We start from the raw sequence: 24208 nt of genomic DNA on the forward strand, positions 1-24208 counted from the left end.
GTCAAGAAAGATTCATAACACGTTCCTGACAATGTGAAATCACTGAAGGGATTTATTTGTACATTATCCAACTTAGTACAAAGCTATTCCTATACGAGTAAATATAAAAACAAATGTATTTGATAGCTTTTATTAGCAAATAAAAAAAGTAAACCATCTATGAGGGAAACCTGTTTCCTATTGGCTGTAAGCAAAGACCCGTTAAAACGTCCATAAAAGATAAACATTCAATTTATTAATTTCTAAATAACATGCCATAGCCTATATATTTTGATAATTATGCATATTTATACTGTATCCATTCATAGGTCTTAAACTGTATGTGGTAAGATTACTCGTAGTAGGCTTACCCAAAATGTTTTACTCCAAAACATTATAGCAAAAAAATTACATTTCACCCTAAAGACACTACTTTTATTGTAGTCATAAGTAAAGTTCGTTTTTATGTCAAAAGAATAACTTAATTTAGATACGAGTTAATGCGGAAATGGTAACGCAGCAACACGTGTATGACGTGTCTTGTGGTAAAACTGTTGTCCAATGGGATCTCTGGATCTGGATCCAGCTCCGCCCCTGGATCCGAATCCAACCCCGCCCCCCGGATGTCGTGCTCCGCAGCGAGGCGCTACTGTATTTTTGCTCAAACCTACAAAGTGGCAATGCTAACATTTTCATCATATGACCCCTTTAAACAAAGCATCAACATCTAATCTAAACCTAATACCCAGCCAGCAGTGCTTGGTGGGGCAAATGTAGGCCCCATGTGGGCTTGCAATATGAGCCCCAAGCTGGTCTTGCACCCGGGTTTCATGCACGCCCCATCTGACTTAGCCCACATGAACCTTCTGTAGAAACAAAAGCCAATGTGGACTAAACCAAAGTCAAGTATGGGTGTGGTTGGGTTGAAGAAGTGATGAAGTTAATTAGATAATGAAGAGATGAACGAAGTGATGATTGACCATTAATGATAAACACCTGCTGTTAATAAACAGAATCACTAACAAAGATAAACAAGAAGAGAATAAAGACAAAGTGCCAGCAGAACCACAGCAACTACAAAGGATAAGTGGACATTTCTTGGTGGAGCTAATGTGGACTGCAAAATCCCCAGTGTTCAATTAACATTAACACTGCTTAGTGTTTTTATGGATCCGCACTGCAGAGTGTTGGAGGAGTGGCACTTGAGGCATTTTACATCTTAGATCTTGCTTGTGGAGTTGTTTATTAACTTGGGTTTAGATGTTTCATTTAAAGTCACCATTGTTGTGGTCATTGGTTGTTTTGGTTGGACTCTTGGCTCTTTGTTATAGTGATGGGAAGTTCGGATCATTTTTCTGATTCGGATCTTTGAATCTCGTTCATCAAAATGAACGAATCTTTTTTTGAGTCATTTCGTTCTTTTCGTTCAATTAAAATATGATTACCTATAATTTCACAAATTACCCCAAAATAACCACTTATGCAAACAATTATGACATTTCTAACAAGAAATAAAAATCCTTATTTCATTATTTTTTGACACAAGCTCTGAAACCTGCACAAGAGATATAAATGATTAGCTTACCTCCTAAGTCAGTCCTCGTGTACAAGTCAGGGTAATGCAGCAAAAGCCAAATTATAAGAAACTGAACTTCATATTTATCACATTTGTATGCCTACTCTCGTGTCTACAGATGTTAGTTGTCAACTCGTCACTGTCTTACTGACTCTCTGTGTTCGGCCAGGCTGCGCCGTGTGATATATTCAGCACAGTATCGGGCCGGAAAGAGAAATGATTAGTTCATCATTCTCTCGAGTTCGGGAAGGGTTCGAGTCTTTCGTTCTTCCTGTCAGCCTCATAGAGGCTATGCTTTCAGGACCGGAAAGATAAATGATTAGTTCATCTTTCGGTTACGAGTCTTTCGTTCTTCCTGTCAGTCCCATAGAGGCCATGCCGCCAGCACCGGAAAAAGAAATGATTAGTTCATTCAAGTCTTGAGTTCGGGTTCGGCCGGGTCCGAGTCCTTATGTCACGTGACCGCTGGTATATCACATTAAATACAACATTAGATTCGTATTATTGATTGCGTCTAAATGTATCCTATATTGTTTTATATTTAGTAATTAAAATACTAAATATGTCCAAAAACATTATTTGAAAAATAAAAGTTCCATCTTATTGAAGAACGAAAGACTCGGACCCAGCGGAACCCGAACTCGAAAGGTGAACTAATCATTTCTCTTTCCGGTACTCGTAGCATAGCATCTATGGGACTGACAGGAAGAACAAAAGACTCGAACCTGTCCCGAACTCGAGACTCAAGAGAATGATGAACTAATCATTTCTGTTTCAGATTCAGAACCCATATGTTGCGCAATGCGCATGCGCGGCCAACACAAAATGAACGAATCACTCTCTGAGACAACCCGATAGTCCCGAGTCATATTAAAGATTCGTTCGAAATGAACGAATCGTTCATGAACGACACACCACTACTTTGTTAGTTTTTTCTGCCTGCTATAACTTTGTGTGTTATATTTGTTATGGTAAAGAAGAGACCATGTTGCAATTCTGTTGTGGTGGTTGATACGTAATGTTGAACATCTAGAAAATGTATTTATTCATTTGGTGTTTGCTCAGTTAGCAGATGTATTGGTCTCTCTCAGTAATGTGATGCTACAGTGTGATATCTGGCACTCTCAAAGCGGTTTGTCATTCAAGATTTTGAAACAATGTGTACTTAGTTTAACCATGGTGTGACTTAAACACACGAACATCAAGTCTCACAGTATGAATCTCAACAATGGTGACAAAGAAAAATGCCAAAATGATTTTTTTACATGCCGCAGTGCATTCTGGGAGTTCTGGATAAGATTTGTTGATTCCCAGAATGCATTGCAGCATGAAGCTTTTCATTTTATGGTCACCATTATTGAGATCCATACTCAGATTCTTTATATTTGGGTGTCTAAATTGGACAACAGTTAATTTTGAACTACACAGTATTTCAACTTTCTTTAAAATGATAGACTGATAAGAGAGTGCCAGATGTCACACTCCAGTATCACATTACTGACAGAAAAATATTTTTGGTAAGCAAACTAAAATAGCATATCAGTTTTTTTACATGACAATCAACACTATATCCTAAGCACCACCGCCATAGAATCAAACTGGACACTTTTGTCTCTTTCGTTGCCATAACAAACAGGTTTTAAACACACCAGGTTACAGCAACCAGAAAAAACAAGTCAAGAACAGAGTAGAGAGTCCAACTGGGGCTGCCACTTGTCGCAGTGATGGTGACTTTTGATGAAACAGCCAACATCTAGACCTGAGGTGGTAGGTGGCTCTACAAGTGGGATGAAGATGCCTCAGTGTTACTTTTTTAACACCCTGTAATGTGGATCTAAACACTGAGTAGCATTAATTTAACACTGGGGATTTTGCGGTCTGCATTGGCTCCACCGGGAAGTTTTTATTTTTTTTTGTAGTTGTTGTGGTTCTGCTGGATTTTTTTTCTCTTTGTTCTCTTCTTGTTCGTCTTTCTTGGTGGTTCTGTTTGTTGGCGGCGGGTGTTTGTCATTAATGGTCGATCGTCACTTCGTTCATCTCTTCATTGTCTAGTTGGCTTCATCACTTCTTCGGCCCAGCCACACCCGTGCTTGGCTTTGGTTTAGTCCACATTGGCTTTAGTTTCTACAGAAGGTTCGTGTGGGCTAGGTCGGATGGGGCCGGCGTGGGGCCCGGGTGCGGGACCAGCTTGGGGCTCGTGTTGCGGGCCCATATGGGGCCTGCGTTTGCCCCGCCAAGCACTGCTGGCTGGGTAAGTACGGAAGAGGATTAGGGCCACTGGTGAAAAAAGTATTTGAATTCTGACTTTAATCTCAGAATTCTGACTTTAATCTCAGAATTCTGACTTTAATCTCAGAATTCTGACTTTAAACTCAGAATTCTGACTTTAATCTCAGAATTCTGACTTTAAACTCAGAATTCTGACTTTAATCTCAGAATTCTGACTTTAATCTCAGAATTCTGACTTTAATCTCAGAATTCTGACTTTAATCTCAGAATTCAGAATTCTGACTTTAAACTCAGAATTCAGAATTCTGACTTTAATTTCAGAATTCTGACTTTAAACTCAGAATTCTGACTTTAAACTCAGAATTCTGACTTTAATCTCAGAATTCTGACTTTAAACTCAGAATTCTGACTTTAATCTCAGAATTCTGAGATTGAAGTCAGAAGTCTGAGATTAAAGTCAGAATTCTGAGTTTAAAGTCAGAATTCTGAGTTTAAAGTCAGAATTCAAATATTTTTTTCACCAGTGGCCCTCCTCTTCCGTAATTAAGTGAATTGTGTTTTCTACAGCAATATATTTTACTGAGCATTCAGAAATAATGTTTTATAAAATGATAAAATGCAATGTTTCTCTATCATTCACATAACAAGCAAACAAGTTAATATAAAAAAAAACAGTTGTTGTTTTAAACATTGTGTTAACATTTAAACAGGACATTCATAATGTATGACAATGGTAAAATGTAACATTCCTCTAACATTCAGACAACACAGAAATGTTCTTAGAATGTCAAGAAAACTGGACACTTTTTGTGTTGGTAGAAAGTTTTTGGGAACGTTGGGAACTTTCAGGGAACGTTCTTAGAACTTTTCTCTGTTAGCTGTGTGGATCACTTCAGACTCGCACACATGAGCCGGTGCTTACTGTGCAATATCTTTGCCAAAACTGGCCCTGACACGTCTTTATACAGCTGGGCCACATTTGCTACTTCATATGTGGACCACCCCAGCTAGAAATAAAAAGTTCTAAGAACGTTCCCTGAAAGTTCCCAATGTTCCCAAAAACATTTTGCCAACGTTAAAAGTGTCCAGTTTTTTTAAAGTTCTAGGAACGTTTCTGTTATCTGAACGTTAGAGGAATGTTACATTTTACCATTTTTAAACGTTATGACAATGTCATGTTTTAATGTTCACACAATGTTTAAAACAACAACTGTTTATTATATTGACTTGTTTAATTCTTATGTAAATGATAGAGAAACATTGCATTTTATTATTTTAGAAAAGATTTCTGAATGTTCAGTAAATATATTGCTGTAGAAAACTCAATTCACTTACTAGTTTTAGATGTTGATGTTTTGTTTAATTTAAAGTCACCCTTATTGTGATTAGTGTTTGTTTTAGTTGGACTCTTAACACTTGACTTTTTGTTTGTTAATATTTTCCCTGGTTGTTTTAACTTTGTGTTAATGCACCACATTTGTTATGAACATGCAAAATTAAGTGTTATTCTGTGGTGCTTGGTACATAATGGTAAAGATCATCACCTAATTAATTTAATAATCAAAAGTTTATTTTCTGTCAACAGTATAAATGAGATCCAGCACTTTCAAAGCAGTTTTGCCAAAACTGGCCCAGACACGTTTGTAAAGAGCTGGACCAAATTTGCTTCAACATGTGAGGGCCACATTTGGTTTATTCCAAGATTAGACCGTGTCTGTTGTGCAGCATTTTTGCCAAAGGTGGCCCATATTTGTTGTTTGATATTTGAGCCATATTCACTATTTGTCGGATGGGCCACTTTTGGTTCATATTAAGATGACATGTTGCCGTGGGCACCACATCTTTGCCTTAAAAGGCCCACATGTAATTTGATATATTTGGCCCATTTTTGCTATTTTACATGTGAGCCACTTTAGGTTCACATCCCTTTTATTCGGGCCATAAGAAGGTCAGCAGTGCCGCATCTTTGCCTGAAGTGGCCCACATGTGCTTGCTATCTGGGCTGCTACTCCACCAGGCCGACAGGACTTGGTTGTCGGGAAAGACTCGAGGAGGTGGACTTTGCGTGTATATCAACGAAGGTTGGTGCACTAAATGTTCCATTATTAGCACTTACTGCTCTGGAAATGTTGAATATATGACCATCAAATGCCGGCCATATTATCTACCGCGAGAGTTTACAGCGGTGTTTATTGTTGTTTACATTCCCCCGAGTGCAGAAGCTAGTGAAGCATTTGAGGAAATAAATGGAAACATAGTCTCTCTTCAAAAAAGCACCCTGACGTGTTTTATGTGATCTCTGGAGATTTTAACCATGTCAATTTTGATGGACATTACACCAGGGTTGTAATCGAGTCCAAGCCGAGTTCGACTTGTGTCTGCGTCAATCACGCTGTGTTAATTGAATTAATTGATTTCACCTGCAGTGTGTTAAAGGATCGGTATTTTACACTTAAAGCCCTGTTTTCAGATTGTTTATGATGAAATAGAATGGTTTTGACTGAAATTTCGACATTTGCGGCTGCCCCGAGAATTTTTGGGTGTTTTTATGTTTCACCTCCCACCTCTACAAAGGGTGTGTAGGTGCACTGGAACAATCCTTCCTAAAATGCATTAAACTTTTGTTTACAAAGACGTGAAACACACTAATACAGGACCTTGCTGTATTAGTGACCTGATTACAGGAAGCAAGCGGAGTGGCGGAGTCTCCGCAGAGTCGCAGAAGCCCCTCCCATGAGGCGGATTTCCGCGTGAATTTCTCTAATGACTAGAATTTCACGCGCAGATGAAGCGAGTGAACTCAAATGTTCAAGCGTCCACCTACCGCGGCTGGTGTAAATGCAACATGAGTCAATTGGATACTTAAGTGATCATTTAAGTGATGATTTTTTGATTATTGAAAACACCTGATAATGAGCAGAATCACTGAAGGAAAGAGAAACACAAGAACTACAACTGACTTCCAGGCACTGCCCAACTCTTATTACCAAACAGGCTGTTCTTATTTCTGTCAACTGTCTACATTTGTCTGATTAAAAAATAACAGAGTTTAAGATGATGATGTTTTATTGAAAATGTTTGGTCATTGTGATCAGTGCTTCCTTAGGTTGGATAGTTTTACTTTTTGTTCTAAGTTGTTTTATTTGTATAATAAAAATCCTTTGTTTATTTTGTCTGCTATTAAAAGGCTTTATTTGTTTGTAGTTTGTTCAGTAAGAATAAAAAACCCTCAAAATGAAGAATGAACAAAATGCAGATAGGAGTTTTCCTTACTCAAACATGTTCTCAGGGCAGAAAGAAATATGATTGGTTCACAAAAATGACCAATCAAAGTGTTCGTTACTGGTTTAAGCCCTCAATGGAGCCTTCAAGGCAGCTTCAGCAGTGAAGCAGTTCGAGCTCACCGTTGGTCAGGTGAGTAGCGCAGATATGGTAAGATAGTAAGATCCGGGTTGTGCGAGTCACTTGACTCACTTGGTCAAAATCTCTCAATCGCTATGTCACGCTAATGCCATCCGGAGCGGGTCTGTTTTAGAGTTTATGCTATCAGGAAAGCAATTCAGATCACGCATGCAGCTACAAGTTTGCGACTCCTCTGCTTGCAAAAATAGGGCTCATATGATCTAAGGAACTCCTAAAAAACATACATGTCTGTGCAGGCACGTGCACACATAGACATCAAAGGGAGCTTGAGCACCTGCCCTTTTTATTCCTGCAGAGAAAGTGCCCTTTTATTCTGGGGTGCTTTTATTTAAAAAAAATAATATGATCTTTATTAATATAACAACTGATGTCTGTCTGTTTTTTGTGTTTTTTACTTATTACTTATTTAATTTAACATGAATTTATTTAGGAATCATTTAAATGAGTTGTGGTACACAAACAGTTAACAGATGAGTCCCGCCTCGAAAACTCACATCGCTTATATGATTGGCTTTACTTTTTCTAAGTCCCGCCTCTCTAACTTCTTTCGCTATATGATTGGTTTCTCGTGTATTGTAGATTGCATTCGTGCTTGTAAGAAGCGCCAAAGCTCAGCCTGAATGAGACGTGAGGTGCATGATTATGCAGGCAGGCTACCGGTAAGTGTGTGAGGAAGAAAGCATTCTTATATTAACAGTTTTATGCACAAAATATGAGACACGTTGTTACACATAACGATTCAGGCACATTGTTTTCCACGACAATCCCATATTAATCTGAAGAGTTGCAAACTTGTAACAGTATAACGTGTATGTAGTTTAAACAGACTGCTCATAAAATAATAAAGCACAAACAATAAAATCATTGCTACACAGCAAAGTCCCCGGTGTTGAATGGACACTGTGGGTGTGTATATGGTCCGCTCCCAGATGGGTGTGTATAAAGACTGGTGTTAAAATTTAACACTGAAGCAGTGTTGAAGTTAATGAGATAATGAAGTGATGATTAAGACATTAATGGTGAACACCTGCTGGTCATTCTGTGTCAAATTAACTTAATTTTCCTGGATTTTTTTTTTGGAGAAAGCAATACTAAAATTATGAAGAAAGACAAAATGCAATAGATGAATACAGCGAAATCCCCAGTATTAAATGAAACTTGTTGGGTGTATGACTCCAAAAGCTGCAATCTTTCACGTTTGCCTCTCTATCATCATCTCTGTTAAAAAAACTAAAATTATAACTTGCAGCGTTATTTTCTAAACCGGGATGATAAGTTTAACTTCTAAAGAGCTGTCAGAACAAAAAGAAGTGCTCAACTATTCCAGCATCCACACACGTGATTTAGTAGACAAATCTTCTTTCTGACATGATGTAATCACAGAATGTATCACATTAAATCTTAAGTTTGTGTTTGTTATGAGTTCATTTGAAGTCACCATTATTGTGATTAACGTTTCCTTTAGTTAGGCATTCGTCAGGGCTGGACTGGGACAAAAGTTCGGCCCTGGCATTTTGGCCCAAACCGGCCCACACTACATATATTTACAAATACCACACATCTTTGCACGCCTTTAAGCAATAGCAACTCCAATTCCATAAAAGCACTAAGCCCAATTAATAGCAAGTAGAAAAGAGTGAGAGTTGACACAACAAACACTTCTAGAACGTGTTATTTATTAATGCAGTAAAACTGTATAATCCACATGAATCCTAAAACAAGCTTCATCCTTAAAACATTTGTAAACATTTTTGTTAGGTCCTAAAATACACTATTCACTACACACTGTAGCCTATAATAAATAATGAACACAACAAAAATATTCCTATCTGATTAACTGTCATATTATATGTTGATTACAGTTTTTCTGCATTGCTAAAACACTAAACCCCAATCTCTGAACCAAATTCATAGCGGCCTAAACACATTTGTCATGCACTCTTTTGGCTAAACTCTAAACAAACTTCTGAGTAAAACACACATTTTACACTGCAATGAACTTGTTTTATAAATGCTTAACACAGGCAGGCTGCTAAAGATGAACACAACTACAACTCAGTTGTCATCAAGCAAACACAACAACTCAAAATTGTACACTTTTTTCTAATGGTATTCTTTACCAATTGTGTGGATTGTAAACAGTCTGAGAGGCAGATGAAGAGTACCCTATGATGAAGAGCAGGACACCAGAGGTGGTGCAATTGGCAAAATTTGCCATTGAATTGCTGACTTTTAACAAAATACAAGTGCTGCTTGCCTTACAGTAATATTGAAAACTGATTATTACTTGCAGTACTTACAGGAAAGTATTCACTACTACATTCACTGAACTAAACTTGTGTGATTACAGTAATAGAGCTTTTTAACATTATCTGTCAATTGTGTTGTTATATACAATACATAATATATTTTGTCTGTAAGCAGATGTCCTGGATTGTTTGATTTTGCTTGAAGAGAAATTATACGTTTTAAAAACAGACAATCAACGAAAAATCTACGAATCAGATACACTCTCATAGTCACAGAGCAAAGAGTGCAATTATTTTATTGCAGCTCTATCACCATAATATTGTGTTTTTGACTTGGTTTTATCAAGGGGTATCTATCTAAACTAGTGTTTTGAAAGCAGTTCTGCTTACCGCAACTCACTTCTCCCTCGTCACTTCACCGCGCCACCATCATCATCATCATCATCACCAGCGACGCGAGTTGAAGAAAACAGTTGTGTTATTTTGCAGCGTCTGCCTGAAGAGTCTGTTTCTTTTTGTCGCGCAGTTTTTCTGCACCTTCCTTGAGTTTTTTCTCCATCTCTCTCTCTCTATTTTGACACGTGAACTGACCGACGTTGCACGCTCGCTTGCACAGAGACCAAAGCGGTGAATGGGCCAGCTTTATGTCATTAAAAAAAATAACCAATTGGCTGCTGCTTAAATGTGAGTGGGCCGGTCTATTTAGGGAAAAAAAGGACGATGACTGGGCTGGTCCGTCATTGGGCCAGCTTAATGTCGTTTAAAAAAATAACCAATGGGCTGCTGCTTAAATGTCAGTGGGCCGGTCTGTCTAGAAAAAAAAGACGCTAACTGGGCTGCTCAGACAAAGATAGTATGAGATGGATCGGCCCAAAAAGTACGTCGGCCCACCGGGAAACTGCCCGGTCTGCCAGATGGCCAGTCCGCCCCTGGCATTCGTCCTTTAACCTTCACTAAACTAATTCTCTTCTCTTTTAGCGATTGTAACAATGTTTTATTAAGACTGTTTGTTCATTGCTTGATGTAGAGGGAAAACTTTTCATAGCATCTGAGATTGGTTATTTATTTTATTCTCTACCAATCATTAAAAAATTTGATCATAAAAAAATGATAAAGACAACAATGCAAATACAAACATGCTCTATGAAAGACACTGCTCTGTAAGACTGCTGTAATGCTTTAGTTTTTTTTTTGTGTTTTTTTTTTTTGCTTAAGAGAGACATCATAACTTCTGATACAAATCTCAACAAGGGTGACAGTAAATGGTAAGAAATTTGCACAATTTTGTCATGTCACAATGCATGATGGGAGTTATGAATGAGTTTTATACAATCCTGGTACCCAGCATGCATTGCGGCATGAAGCTTTGTTGTTGATTGTCACCACGATTGTGTTTTATAGGCTGATTGTTGATGTCTCAGTGTGTCTGACTGACACCACAGATTAGATTTCGGTGAAAAATATTAACTCTTAAGGCTATATGGATGTCATGGGGTGGACCAAATATAAAATTATACACTTATATACAGTGATTATTTTTTTGTATGAGAACATTGAATCACAACACTTATGTTTTCATAATAATTAAAATTGTAACAGTTTAAGACTTCATTTCTCTCATCTTTCTCTGCTCTAACAGAAGTGTTTAATAAACACACTGCCACAATGAGCAGAAAAAAACTAACAATAAACTTTAAGACCCAAGTACCCAACTAAAGGAAACACTAATCGGAGCAATGGTGACTAACTTTATTAACCAGATTTACAGCAGTTGTATCGAAGTTATCCCTGTAACTCTGCAAGCAAGTTGTAATTTTAGTTTTCAAACAGAGATGATGATAGTGTTTATTTAACTGTGGGGATTTCATCTATTACATTTAAATATTTTGTCTTTCTGCGTTATTTTGGTGTTGCTTTATCCAGAAAAAGAGTCATCAAAATAAAAAATTAAAGACAGGGAAAATTCTAAAATTAAGGTTGATTTGACACGGAGTGACCAGCAGGTGTTCACCATTAATGTCTTAATCATCACTTCATTATCTCATTAACTTTAACACTGCTTCAGTGTTAAATTTTAACACCAGTCTTTATACACACCCATCTGGGAGTGGATTATATATACACCCACAGTGTTTATTTAACCCCAGGGATTTTGCTGTGTAACTACAGTAGTAAGCTTTTTTGATTGCGTTTTTTTTTTTTTGCAATGGCTGTTAAATAAGTAGCCTATAATGTGTTATACTGGAGTGCTGGAGTATATTGGGAAGAAATCTGATGGTTCAGTATTTTACTTGCCCAGTCAGAATTTTCACTGACATCACAAAAAAGTTAAATATAAAATACAAATAAGGTGTAACCCTAATAAATATGAAACCTAAGATTAAAGGTGCCAAAGGATGTGTTATCAATAACATAATTTTAAAAGTTTGGTGTGTTTAGTTTCATAACAACAAATATATCAACACCACGTTTAGAAGATGTCAGGCTTTGTTGACTTGGAAGTGAGAGGAACGTGTCCTGTTTCAGATTGACTTAAAAGATCCACGATGTAGGCTTCGGTTAATGCAGCCATACAGTCACTCATCCGCGCAAGAACATGATCTTGTGATTGAGTCCCAGACAGAGCCGCCCGCTCCTGCACGGGTCCTGTGAGTGAACCAGTCACGTCACTCTGAGTGACTCAGTCAACAAGAGGACCCGTGTATGTCCGTCGGTGGTGGATCTTTCCAGCAGTAGTCCTCTGTTTTAATCATTTGCAGCTTCTAACCAAAACATTGTGCCAGTCAAATATTGCAACAGATCAGCCTACATGATAGTCAGTGGGTTAATAACACGAGCAAGGCTCGTTTCTCCTAGTCTAGGATTCAAGCTCTGAGTTGAGTCACTCTCTGTGTGAATCCCCGAGTCGCCGACCAACGCAGCGTCACGCGCACGCATCCCTTTGTACTCGGAGCTGCGATCCGGAATAGCAGCTTGTGGCTCACTAAGTCCCCCCAGTCGACATTTGGTGATGTAAATTAACTCGTTGTTGCAACTTATAGAACTTATGGCAGCTTATGTAGAGTTATTTGTTGTAATTCTGTTGTAAAGATTTGAAGAGCTTTGTGTTTGATACAATTTCTCATTTTTAATGCAAAATCTGGGAGGACTCAACTGACTCGGGTTAATGGTCACTAAGGACCCATGATTCCTGAGTCATTTTAGGGATCGGGTTAAATTATCCGAGTTTCGAGTGACTCGCTCATCACTAATAGGAACAAGATTAACAAGACAATCACTTCTTGTGACTTCCTTCAACAAAACAAACTCGAGTTATTTGCTTCACATGTCATTACGCCAATTCTACGTCATTGCACGTGTGCATACGCTCCACACTCCCGTCCTGTAGGTGGCGGAAATGCACCTTTCAGTGGGTTTGCCAACCGCCATTAAAAAAATAAAAGAAGAAAGCACATGTGCCGAGCATCCCAGTTTCAGTTATCCATCCGATCAAGTGTATACATGTTTTTTGAGCGGATAACAAAAGGTATAAACCACCCCTAAAAAGCGGATTAGATTTTTAATCAGATTGGCACTTTTTAGTCCGAATGAGGTGTTTACATGAAGCCTTGTAAAAGCACACTTATTGTTCTTCTTAAGTTTTATTATTCTTATTAAGTGTGCTTGCAAAAGCACACTTATTGTTCTTCTTAAGTTTTATTATTCTTATTAAGTGTGCTTGCAAAAGCACACTTATTGTTCTTCTTAAGTTTTATTAAGTGTGCTTGCAAAAGCACACTTATTGTTCTTCTTAAGTTTTATTAAGTGTGCTTACAAAAGCACACTTATTGTTCTTCTTAAGTTTTATTATTAAGTGTGCTTGCAAAAGCACACTTATTGTTCTTCTTAAGTTTTATTATTCTTATTAAGTGTGCTTGCAAAAGCACACTTATTGTTCTTCTTAAGTTTTATTAAGTGTGCTTGCAAAAGCACACTTGTTGTTCTTCTTAAGTTTTATTATTAGGGGTCAAGCACCGAAGGTGCTGTGACACCTATTGGAATTGTTAGTATTATTATTATTATTCTGCTTCTTCTTCTTCTTCTTAGCCATAGGCGTCTATGGCAGCCCTATTAACCGTACATAGGAAAATGATGAAATTTGGCACAGTTGTAGAGGTGGTCCTGAAAAGTCAAGTGACCAAAAATGGGGTCTCTAGCACTAACTCTATAGCGCCACCAGCAGTGCAAAAATTCAATGTTCAAATGGTTATAACTGGTGATCCGCTTGATCTATGAATATTCTACTTAGTACACGTGATTGCTCTCCTCATGCTTGTTGTTTTTAATACCTTACAGTAAAACTCCACCCATTACAGTAGTGGCCATTTTGAAATGTACAGTATTCCGTTTATTCGCTACTCCTCCTTCAAATTTTGTTAAATTGTTATGAAATTTGACACAGGTGAACTTTGGAGTGAGCCGCACAGAAATGACTGAACAGAATTTTGATATTTATCTTTGTTCAAAAGTAATAAATGCGCAAACTTAACGAGGTTGACGCAAAAATGGTTCTGAAGCTGTATCTCGGTCATTCTTTGATCAATTGAAATGAAATTTGGTACACTTCATGTGGACCATGAACTTGGGGTTCATGCCAAATCTGGTGACAGCGCCACCTATGGGTCATGAGATATGAAAATAGGCTATTTTTGCCCATAACTTCTGAACTGTTTGTCAGAAAATTATGATCTTGATGTCTGTGGATTGCTTATCTCATGCCGCATCTGTCGATGTGTATTATGCCGGGTTTGACCGAACCGCCTGTCCGCCATTTTGAAATTTCGCATAATTTGTTATATTTTTTGAACTATTGGACATATCCGCGCAAAAATTAGTAAGGAGCTTCGACATGATGTCCTGAAGATACCTGGGAAGTCAGAGTACAGCGCCACCTAGGGGTTATGAACTATAACAGTTCTTATGGAACTGCTTATAACTTCTGCTTATAACTTCTGAATACTTTGTCTGATATTAATTTCTTTGTGAAATTGTATTCACCGATTGCAACGATGCCTCGTTTGTCATTTTCCAACATTCTGTTCATGTGTTAATGTAAAGCATATGGTAGATGATTTTTTTGCTACTCCTTTTACAAATGTTGTTTATTTTATGCCAGGTACTGCTCGTATAATGTTTGGAGCAATCCGCACAGAAATGACCGAACAGATTTTTGATATTCTGTTCTCTTTCTTATAAATACCACTCCAAAGTTGACCGTGCCTGTGACGTTGTCTATTTGTCATAGTAAATTAATGTGACTGTATATTACATTGTATAGCATTACTATACAGAATGATGTTCTTGTCTTCAATCTCATTTGAGCTTTTTGATTCTCATATACATTGTATTTTTGATAGTTCTGCTCTGCACTGTCAGTTCTGCATCTGTGTTGATTGGCACATGTCAATCCTTGAAGCACCTCAGCTGTTTTTTTGCTGCCCCTTGAGCTGTGTTAACTGAGTTGCGCATCAGGTTAATCACATGCCATGAGTTTCTGAGGTCATGGGTTCGAATCCCATGTGCAGTGGTATTTTGGTTTGTGATTCTCATACTATACATTGTATTTCAGTTATTTGTGCTCTCTGTTGTCATTTCTGTCATTCATTCTCTTTTGGTAATTGCTGGATATAAATGTTTATAGCTGTAAAGCTGTATTCTACAGCTTGGACACACCAAGTCAGTGGTTTAATCGTTTACTCAGTGGCGCATGCGGTTAGTGCTGTGCTTTGGGAACATGAGGTCATGGGTTTGAATCCCAGCTCTTACTTTCACTTATTGAGATTTCCTTTTGTGTTCCCTTTAACACGTTCTTCTAAACCTGTCTGGTTTTCCACACGTGTTATATTTTTGCCATCTTTTCTGTTGTTGCTCCGCACTGCAGTGGTTCTGCTCTGCATTTGCTTTGCTTCGGGTTCGGGCTCTGCGTCGTGTGGTTTTTGCTGTGCTTTGGGTGCTCATTGCGCTGAAGGTGCTTGACCCCGCAATTGCTGCTTGCAGCTATATTTATTAAGTGTGCTTGCAAAAGCACACTTGTTAAGTGTGCTTGCAAAAGCACACTTATTGTTCTTCTTAAGTTTTATTATTAAAAGCACACTTATTGTTCTTCTTAAGTTTTATTATTAAAAGCACACTTATAGTTCTTCTTAAGTTTTATTATTATTAAGTGTGCTTGCAAAAGCACACTTATTGTTCTTCTTAAGTTTTATTATTAAAAGCACACTTATAGTTCTTCTTAAGTTTTATTATTATTAAGTGTGCTTGCAAAAGCACACTTATTGTTCTTCTTAAGTTTTATTATTATTATTATTATTAAGTGTGCTTGCAAAAGCACACTTGTTGTTCTTCTTAGGTTTTATTATTAAAAGCACACTTATTGTTCTTCTTAAGTTTTATTATTAGGGGTCAAGCACCGAAGGTGCTGAGACACCTATTGCAATTGTTAGTATTATTATTATTATTCTTACTCTTGTCCAATGGGAGTCTATGGCAGCCCTATGAACCATAAGTAGTAGAATGATGAAATTTGGCACAATTGTAGTGGTGGTCCTAAATAGTCATGTGACCAATAATGGGGTCTCTAGCAGTAACTCTATAGCGCCACCAGCAGATCAAAAATTCAATGTTCGAACTGTTATAACTAATGATACATTTGAACTATGAAAATTCAACTTAGTACACGTGATTCCCCTTCTCACATTAATTGATTTTAATTAATGTGACTCCTCCCATTACAGTAGTGGCCATTTTGAAATGTACAGTTGTTTGTTTTTTCGCTACTCCTCATTCAAATTTGGTTCAATTGTTATGAAGTTTGTCACAGGTGATCTTTGTAGTGAGCTGCATAGAAATGACCGAACAGAATTTTGATATTTATCTTTATGCAAAAGTAATAAATGCGTGAACTTTACGAGGTTGATCCAATAATGGTTCTGAAGCTGTACCTCGGTCATTCTTTGATCAATTGAAATGAAATTTGGTACACTTCATGTTGACCATGAACTGGGGGTCCATATCAAATTTGGTGACAGCGCCACCTATGGGTCATGAGATATGAAAATAGGCTATTTTTGCCCATAACTTCTGAACTGTTTGTCAGAAAATTATGATCTTGATGTCTATGGATTGCTTACATCATGCCGCATCTGTCGATGTGTATTATGCCGGGTTTGACCAAACCACCTGTCCGCCATTTTGAAATTTCATATAAATTGTTATATTTTTTGAACTATTGGACATATCCGCGCAAAAAGTGGTAAGGAGCTTTGACATGATGTCCTGAAGGTACCTGGGAAGTCAGAGTACAGCGCCACCTAGGGGTAATAAACTATAACAGTTCTTATGGAACTGCTTATAACTTCGGAATACTTTGTCTGATATGAATTTCTTTCTGAAATTGTATTCACTGGTTTATGCCGGTTGCAACGATACCTCATTTGTCATTTTCTAACATTCTGTTCATGTATTATTGTAAAGCATTTGGTAGATGATTTTTCCGCTACTCCTTTTACAAATGTTGTTTATTTTTTGCCAGGTTCTGCTCGTATAATGTTTGGAGCAATCAGCACAGAAATGACTGAACAGATTTTTGATATTATGTTATCTTTCTTAGAAATACCACTCCAAAGTTGACCGTGCCTGTGACGTTGTCTATTTGTCATAGTAAATTAATATGACTGTATATTATGTTGTATAGCATTACTATACATAATGATCTGATTGTATTCAATTTCAATTGAACTCATATTTTACTTCTGCTGTGTCAATTCTGCATCTTTGGTGATTGACATATGTCAATCCTTGCAGATATCTAATCTTTTTCTGCTGCCTCATGAACTGTGTCAACTGAGTGGCGCATCCAGGAAATCACATGCATTGAGATTCTGAGTTCTTGGGTTCGAATCCCACCTGAGTCATATATTAGGTTTTTCTATTAATGTTTTGTTCTTCCTCATCAATTCTTCTCAACCTGTCTGTAGTTCACACATGTTATATTTTTCCATGTTTGCTGTTGTTGCTCTGCATTGTGGTGGTTCTGCTCTATGATTCCTGAGCCTTGCGTGTTTGATGCGCTTTATGGTGCTTGCTGTGCTTTGTGAGCTTGGTGTGCTTGCTGTGCTTTGTGTGCCTGCTGTGCTTTGTGAGCTTGCTGTGCTTTGTGAGCTTGCTGTGCTTTGTGTGTTTGCTGTGCTTTGTGAGCTTAATGTGCTTTGTGTCCTTGCTGTGCTTTGTGAGCTTGCTGTGCTTTCTGAGCTTGCTGTGCTTGGTGAGCTTGCTGTGCATTTTGAGCTTGCTGTGCTTTGTCAGCTTGCTGTGCTTGATGTGCTTGCTGTGCTTTGTGAGCTTGCTGTGCTTGGTGAGCTTGCTGTGGTTTGTGAGCTTGTTGTGCTTTTTGAGCTTGCTGTGCTTTGTGTGTTTGATGTGCTTTGTGTGCTTGCTGTGTTTTGTGAGCTTACTGTGCTTTGTGTGCTTGCTATGCTTTGTGAGCTTGCTGTGCTTTGTGAGCTTGCTGTGCTCTGTGAGCTTGCTGTGCTTTGTGTGCTTGCTGTGCTTTGTGTGCCTGCTGTGCTTTGTGAGCTTGCTGTGCTTTGTGTGCTTGCTGTGCTTTGTGAGCTTGCTGCGTTTTGTGAGCTTGCTGCGTTTTGTGAGCTTGCTGTGCTTGCTTTGGGTGCTCATTATTGCGCTGAAGGTGCTTGGCCCCGAGTTGCTGCTTGCAGCTATATTTATTATTATTATTATTTTTATTATTTTTCCCGGGTAGATTTTTTTGGCCAGCTCTAGCGACTAGACCGTTTGACACCGTTCAAACTTTAAAATGTTCGGGCAGTACCGGTGTAAGTTGCTTGATAAGATGAAGTCACAGATCCATGTCGTTCGGCCACCATATTGGATAGAACACAAAACTTTTAAAAAGTTTCACAGGTCACAAATTTTGTCCAAACTTCAAGAAATTCCACGTACACGATCCTTGGACCAAGCCTCACAAAAGTTACTAGAAGGATTTTTGATTTTCGGAAGCATTTGGCCATCACAGCCCAAAATATACCTGTGACGTAGTCGCCAAACAGGAAGTAGTTCATATCTCTGAAACATATCTTAATAAATTTTTTTATATGAACTTGGGACTCGAATGTGAAGATGCCCAAGATAAAAAAAACATTGCAGTAACATGTCTATATTATGTTATTTTCACTTTAAAATGTCCAATAAAACCCTATGTAAAAACACACTTAATAAAAATGTCATTATAGACTTTACCACTAGAGGGCAGCCCAAGCGTGTTTAATTGTCTTCACACGTGACTAGACCGAAACTAAGTGCGTGCCTATTGAAAACTTTATATACTGAGGATTATTTGATACTAAATCCGATGGAATATTAATATTTCTCATATACGTTTGTGCACAAAACTGCAAATGGATGTTATATTCTGAAGGCGTGAATCAACGCGAGCTCTCAGGAGAACGTGCAGAACAGGTATGTTTCAGGAATGTTTCAGGGATTCAGACGTAAAACCCTTTCTTTTATTTCAGTGACATTCAGTGTTTAATTCCCTTTTTCATCAATGTAATACATTGTAAATGTATTAGTTTGTTAAGACAAATTATCAATTTTTACATGCTATAATAAATTAGCTGTGGAGTATTTTGAGCTAAAACTTCACATACACACTCTGGGGACAGCAAAGATTTATTTTACATCTTAAAAATATGTCATAATATGACCCCTTTAAATCATTTTAAGTGGAATCTACAAAGCTCACATATGGTTTAAGAAATTCCTTACAGATAATATCTGATCACATAGTAAATGTTTAATATAACTGCATGACAGGTAACAGCTGATCACATAGTAAAGGTTTAATATAACTGCATGGCAGGTAACATCTGATCACATTGTAAAGGTTTAATATAAATGCACAACAGATCACATTGTAAATGTTTAATATCACTGCATGACATCTGATCATGAAGGTTTAATGTAACTTTACAACATGTAAAATCAGGTCACATTGTAAAGGTTTATAAAAATAACTATGGACTAAGAAACAGCTAACTTTTCAGCAAGACCGCCCTGCAATAAATTAAGACACAGCTTTATCGAAGTCATCAGGAGCTGATCCCAAGTGTATATCTGGAAGCTGTTGGTGTATGTACTGGTAAAGTGCTTGGCGACTGTGTAATGGATGCAATATCAACCCTGTGTAAAGCTGACAAAGATGGTTGTTTCTCAGCAGTGTTATGTACATTTGTGCCAGCTCAACACATTTGAAGCAGTTTCTCGGACAGGGTTTACAGGACTAGGCCTTAATTATATTTGGACATTTTAGTTTTTACAAACAAACCCTACAAAAAAACAAGACTGGTGCGCATCTTGTGACAAAACAATTGCACTTATATATTTTGAGGTATGTCAGTAAAAGGTGTTTTTAAATTATTGTAGCTCAAATATGCATTTTAGCCTGGGACCAGCATAAGCCCTGTCAGGGAAACTGCACCATTGTTTTCCCATATCAGATGTAGGTTGCTTCAGGTTGAGTTGTGATTTTAAAGTGTAGTTGTGGTCAGAGACGGATTGATCCTCCCATTGTGTTTCTGCATCACAGTTCAGGAACATGTTGATTGTATATCATCCTCACAGTTGTCCATTGCATCACTAAACATCAATGCATCTGTGAAAATAATATAACCATAAACATTTTATGTTAGTATTTAAAAGAAACTTGCATCATGAGAGTTAATTTATAAATGGCACCCATACTTAAACAGAACAGTGTGTAATAGAGAGATGCATTAAAAAGAGACTACCGTCTCTTTTATATACATTATACACACAACCTATACCTTCAGTGTTAAATAATACGTTGTTTAATAGGTCATTATCAATATCTGAATGAGGAATGAGCTGACATTCTAGCATCTGAAATCTAAGTAACTTGTAGGAATCACGTGGGCTACTGTAAGAATGTAATGTACTATAATTTCTCGTTGTACTATTGTAAATATAAAAATATAGGTGGACAATTAAAACGGACTTCACAAATCTAACTTTAGGAATGTAATGTACTATAATTTCTTGTTGTACTATCGTAAATATAAAAATATAGGTGGACAATTAAAACGGACTTCACAAATTTAACTTTAGGCAAACGAGCACATAGTTAGCTAAGATAGCTTACCTGAAACTGGCCACCTTTTCAACACCCGGCGTGGTTTAAAGTTACCGGAACATCGTAGTCGAACCATTACTTGGGATAAGGGTGTTCCTCAGTCGGCTTACCGTCCGATAAAATTGGTAAGAAACAAACAAAAATGCGCTTGAGTGGGCTTTTCAAGTTTAACGCGTTGCCTTCAGACACTGACTCAGCGGCTCATCATCTATGCGGCCGGAAGTACGTTGACAAAATGAGCGTAATGGCGCCGCCCTTGTTGTAGTGAAAAATAAGGTGAATATCTGCTGCTTTTGGTGACGTGAACTCTGGCCTACATTAAATCTGCATATAGCGCATGAATATCCTTATGAATTGGGCAGTTTAATCAACTTTTTTCACTGTGCTCCTATATTTCTTTGTGTGCTCCTAAATTTTTTCATTTAGGAGCACATGTACTCCTTGGGAAAAAGGTTAGCGTAGAGCCCTGTTATTATTGCCCTTTCATCATGAAATGTTCTGCAATACTGTATGTGTACAGTAAGCTCAAGTTAAAAGGTACAATTCCATAATCTACGTAAAGTGCTCTATTTTCATTTACTAATGTTGTACTTAATATAGCCTACATTTTTTGTTCTTTAGTACATTCATATGAAATATGCTAAAATGTAATTAAAAAATGTATTAAGGTACCACTTGTAATAAATTTGAACCCACCTTTGTATGAAAGTTTACTTCAAGTGATATACATTTTTGTAATGCGAGACAGTATGTTAAATGCATTTCTGTTTATATTCATGACATCCCAAAATAACACAGATAAGGACACCTATGTTTTTAAGATTATCTTAAGTCCTAAAGAAGAATTGTTGGTATATTATGTACAAAACTAGTGTGTGAAAATAGGGCACTTTAAAGGGATTGTTCACCCAAAAATTAAAATTATTTAAATTACAATTCAATTTTTTTTTATAAGAAAACACTGAACATGTGCAGCACAGCCGTTATAGTTGGTTCTAGGCTAGCTAGAGCTGGTGATCTGGGCTAGTGATCCCTGTATTTACATAAAATGATCTGTGCTAAGCCCCGGATGTCCTTCAATGCTGGAAACACCCCTGGTTACAAGCCTGTATACATTTGTGTGTGTGTGTGTGTGTGTGTGTGTGTGTGTGTGTGTGTGTGTGTGTGTCTCAGCAATGCTTTTACAATGCGAGGATTTGATTTCCAATGCGAGGATGCACAAGATAAAAAAACATTCTAAAATTTTACATTTCACAAATCACGTTAATGACCGCACCAGGGGCCTCATTTATAAAACTTTGCGTAAGATTTGCGTTAGAAGTGGCGTACGGATGAAACATAGGACGCGCGTACGCACCGAAATATTCGGATTTATAAAACCGTGCGCACGCACATCCTACGCATTTTTCCCTTAATAAATCACAATCAATTCTAAATGTAGCGCAGCTTTTGCGGCTTCATGACACGCCCTAGTTGCCCATAAATAGTCCGTGAAATGCCCACAAGTTAATATGCATTGATTGCGAAATCATGGCAAACACAGAGAGGAAATCAAAAAAACTTAACTTCACTCAATGTGAAGTAGAAGTTATCGTTGGCGAGGTGGAAAAGAGGAGAAAATGTTGTTTGGAGGGCACAGTGTGGGCATTACGCATTGTAATGGGGCATTTTATTTCCATCCATTTAATTGCATCTGACAAGCTACAGATGGCGGTAATAATCGACGTGGAAATAGGACATTGTTCAGCGCAAATGTAATTTCTTGTTGCTTTCTGAATGGTTGAGACATACGCCATACATTGTTTTATCAAAAATAAAACACACTAAAGGCATATGCATGAATACCATAATTTCGTAGATTATGAAGATATGGTTTACTATGAAAACAACTTTCCCCAGTGGACAATTAATCTATCTATCTATCTATCTATCTATCTATCTATCTATCTATCTATCTATCTATCTATCTATCTATCTATCTATCTATCTATCTATCTATCTATCTATCTATCTATCTCCTTAATTATCTATCTATCTGTTTATGTAATTGCATCTATATTTGCCCCGCCAGATGGACACATTGACGAGAATATGACGAGTATATGTACATTATTTCGTTCTGTTAACTATATTCTTTATGAGGATGAATTGCACAACATGCCAATATTATTGCAGAACATATTTATATTATTGCAGAACATATTTCACTTTTCTTTTAGCAAATATATGTTCATTTGAATTTCTGTTGTAACTTTCGATTTTTTTTTTCACTGCTGATCGATCAAACGGGTGTTCGTGTAGGCTGTTAATTGTAAGACTTGCTTTGTGAAGTCTTCATGTTATTTATGAGAGGCAGTGTTGTCATTTTCACTTTCACTTTCACGTGTTTCTTCCATCTGCCGACGGTGTCGCCATTTCTCATTTCACCCGTTTTTGTGCGTACGCCTGGGTCAGAGCTTGCGTGACGGACAGCACACTTTCCCGTCAAGTTTGCTTTTTATAAATGACAACTATTGCGTAGAGAGTGGCGTACGCCTTCTTTTGTGCGTACGCAACGTTTATAAATGAGGCCCCAGAGCAAGCACACTTTTGCGGTTCCTCCGGAAGTGCATTTTCTAGTTATTATTATTATTATTATTATTCCCGGGTAGATTTTTTGTGTCAGCTCTAGCGACCAGACCGTTTGACGCAGAGACACCGTTCAAACTTGTTCGGCCAGTACCGGTGTAAGTTGCTTGAGAAGATGAAGTCACAGATCCATGTCGTTCTTCCACCATATTGGATAGAACACAAAACCTTAAAAAAGTTTCACAGGTCACAAATTTTGTCGAAACTTCATGAAATTCCACGTACACAATCCTTGGACCAAGCCTCACAAAAGTTACTAGAAGGATTTTTGATTTTCGGAAGCATTTGCCCATAACAGCCCAAAATATACCTCTGGCGTAGTCGCCAAACAGGAAGTAGTTCATATCTCAATATGTCTGTAACATTTATTAACCAATTTTTTTATATTAACTCTTGACTCCAATGTGAAGATGCCCAAGATAAAAAAAAACATTGCAGTAACATGTCTATATTATGTTATTTTCACTTTAAAATGTCCAATAAAACACTATGTAAAAATAAAATTTCAATTAAATTTCAATTAGACTTTACCACTAGAGGGCAGCGTTTACGTTCAAAAGTGGTTTCACACAGAATGTAAAGATAGTGTGTCAGCCATCTTTAGAAGCTAAGCTAACAGGCTATTGCTCCGTGGAAAAGTTGTAATAATAATGGCGGAATGTAGTTTTAAGGTTAAAATGGATTTCGAAGAACTGTTGAAAGAATCGGGTGTTCCTTTAAGAGCCACAATACAGCGAAGACCTGAAGCTGGAGGAACGGAAAGCAGAGAAGCCCGGAGAAGAGGCGGCGGCCTCAGACTCTGCTGCGAGCCTGGACGCAGCAGGCTCGACTGACACCCAAGCTTCTTATCGTATATGGACAACGGAGTCCTGGATACATATTTTTAGAATCGTAAACTTCATCTTATTAACTATACAG

At 37.6% G+C, this 24208-nt stretch overlaps 2 protein-coding genes and 1 pseudogene across 3 annotated transcripts in view; all 3 read right to left on the minus strand.

The window, feature by feature from the left end:
* The window catches only part of LOC129441882 (uncharacterized), a 429034-nt gene that overhangs the window by 31461 nt on the left and 373365 nt on the right, over positions 1–24208 (minus strand). The window lies entirely within an intron of this gene.
* Positions 1–24208, minus strand: part of LOC141368958 (NLR family CARD domain-containing protein 3-like) — an 85942-nt gene that overhangs the window by 14742 nt on the left and 46992 nt on the right. The gene's annotated exons all lie outside the window — the stretch shown is intronic.
* LOC141366157 (uncharacterized) lies at positions 5714–18572 on the minus strand (annotated as a pseudogene).

The sequence above is a fragment of the Misgurnus anguillicaudatus genome, chromosome 2, assembly GCF_027580225.2.
Source record: "Misgurnus anguillicaudatus chromosome 2, ASM2758022v2, whole genome shotgun sequence".
Taxonomy (NCBI): Eukaryota; Metazoa; Chordata; class Actinopteri; order Cypriniformes; family Cobitidae; genus Misgurnus; species Misgurnus anguillicaudatus.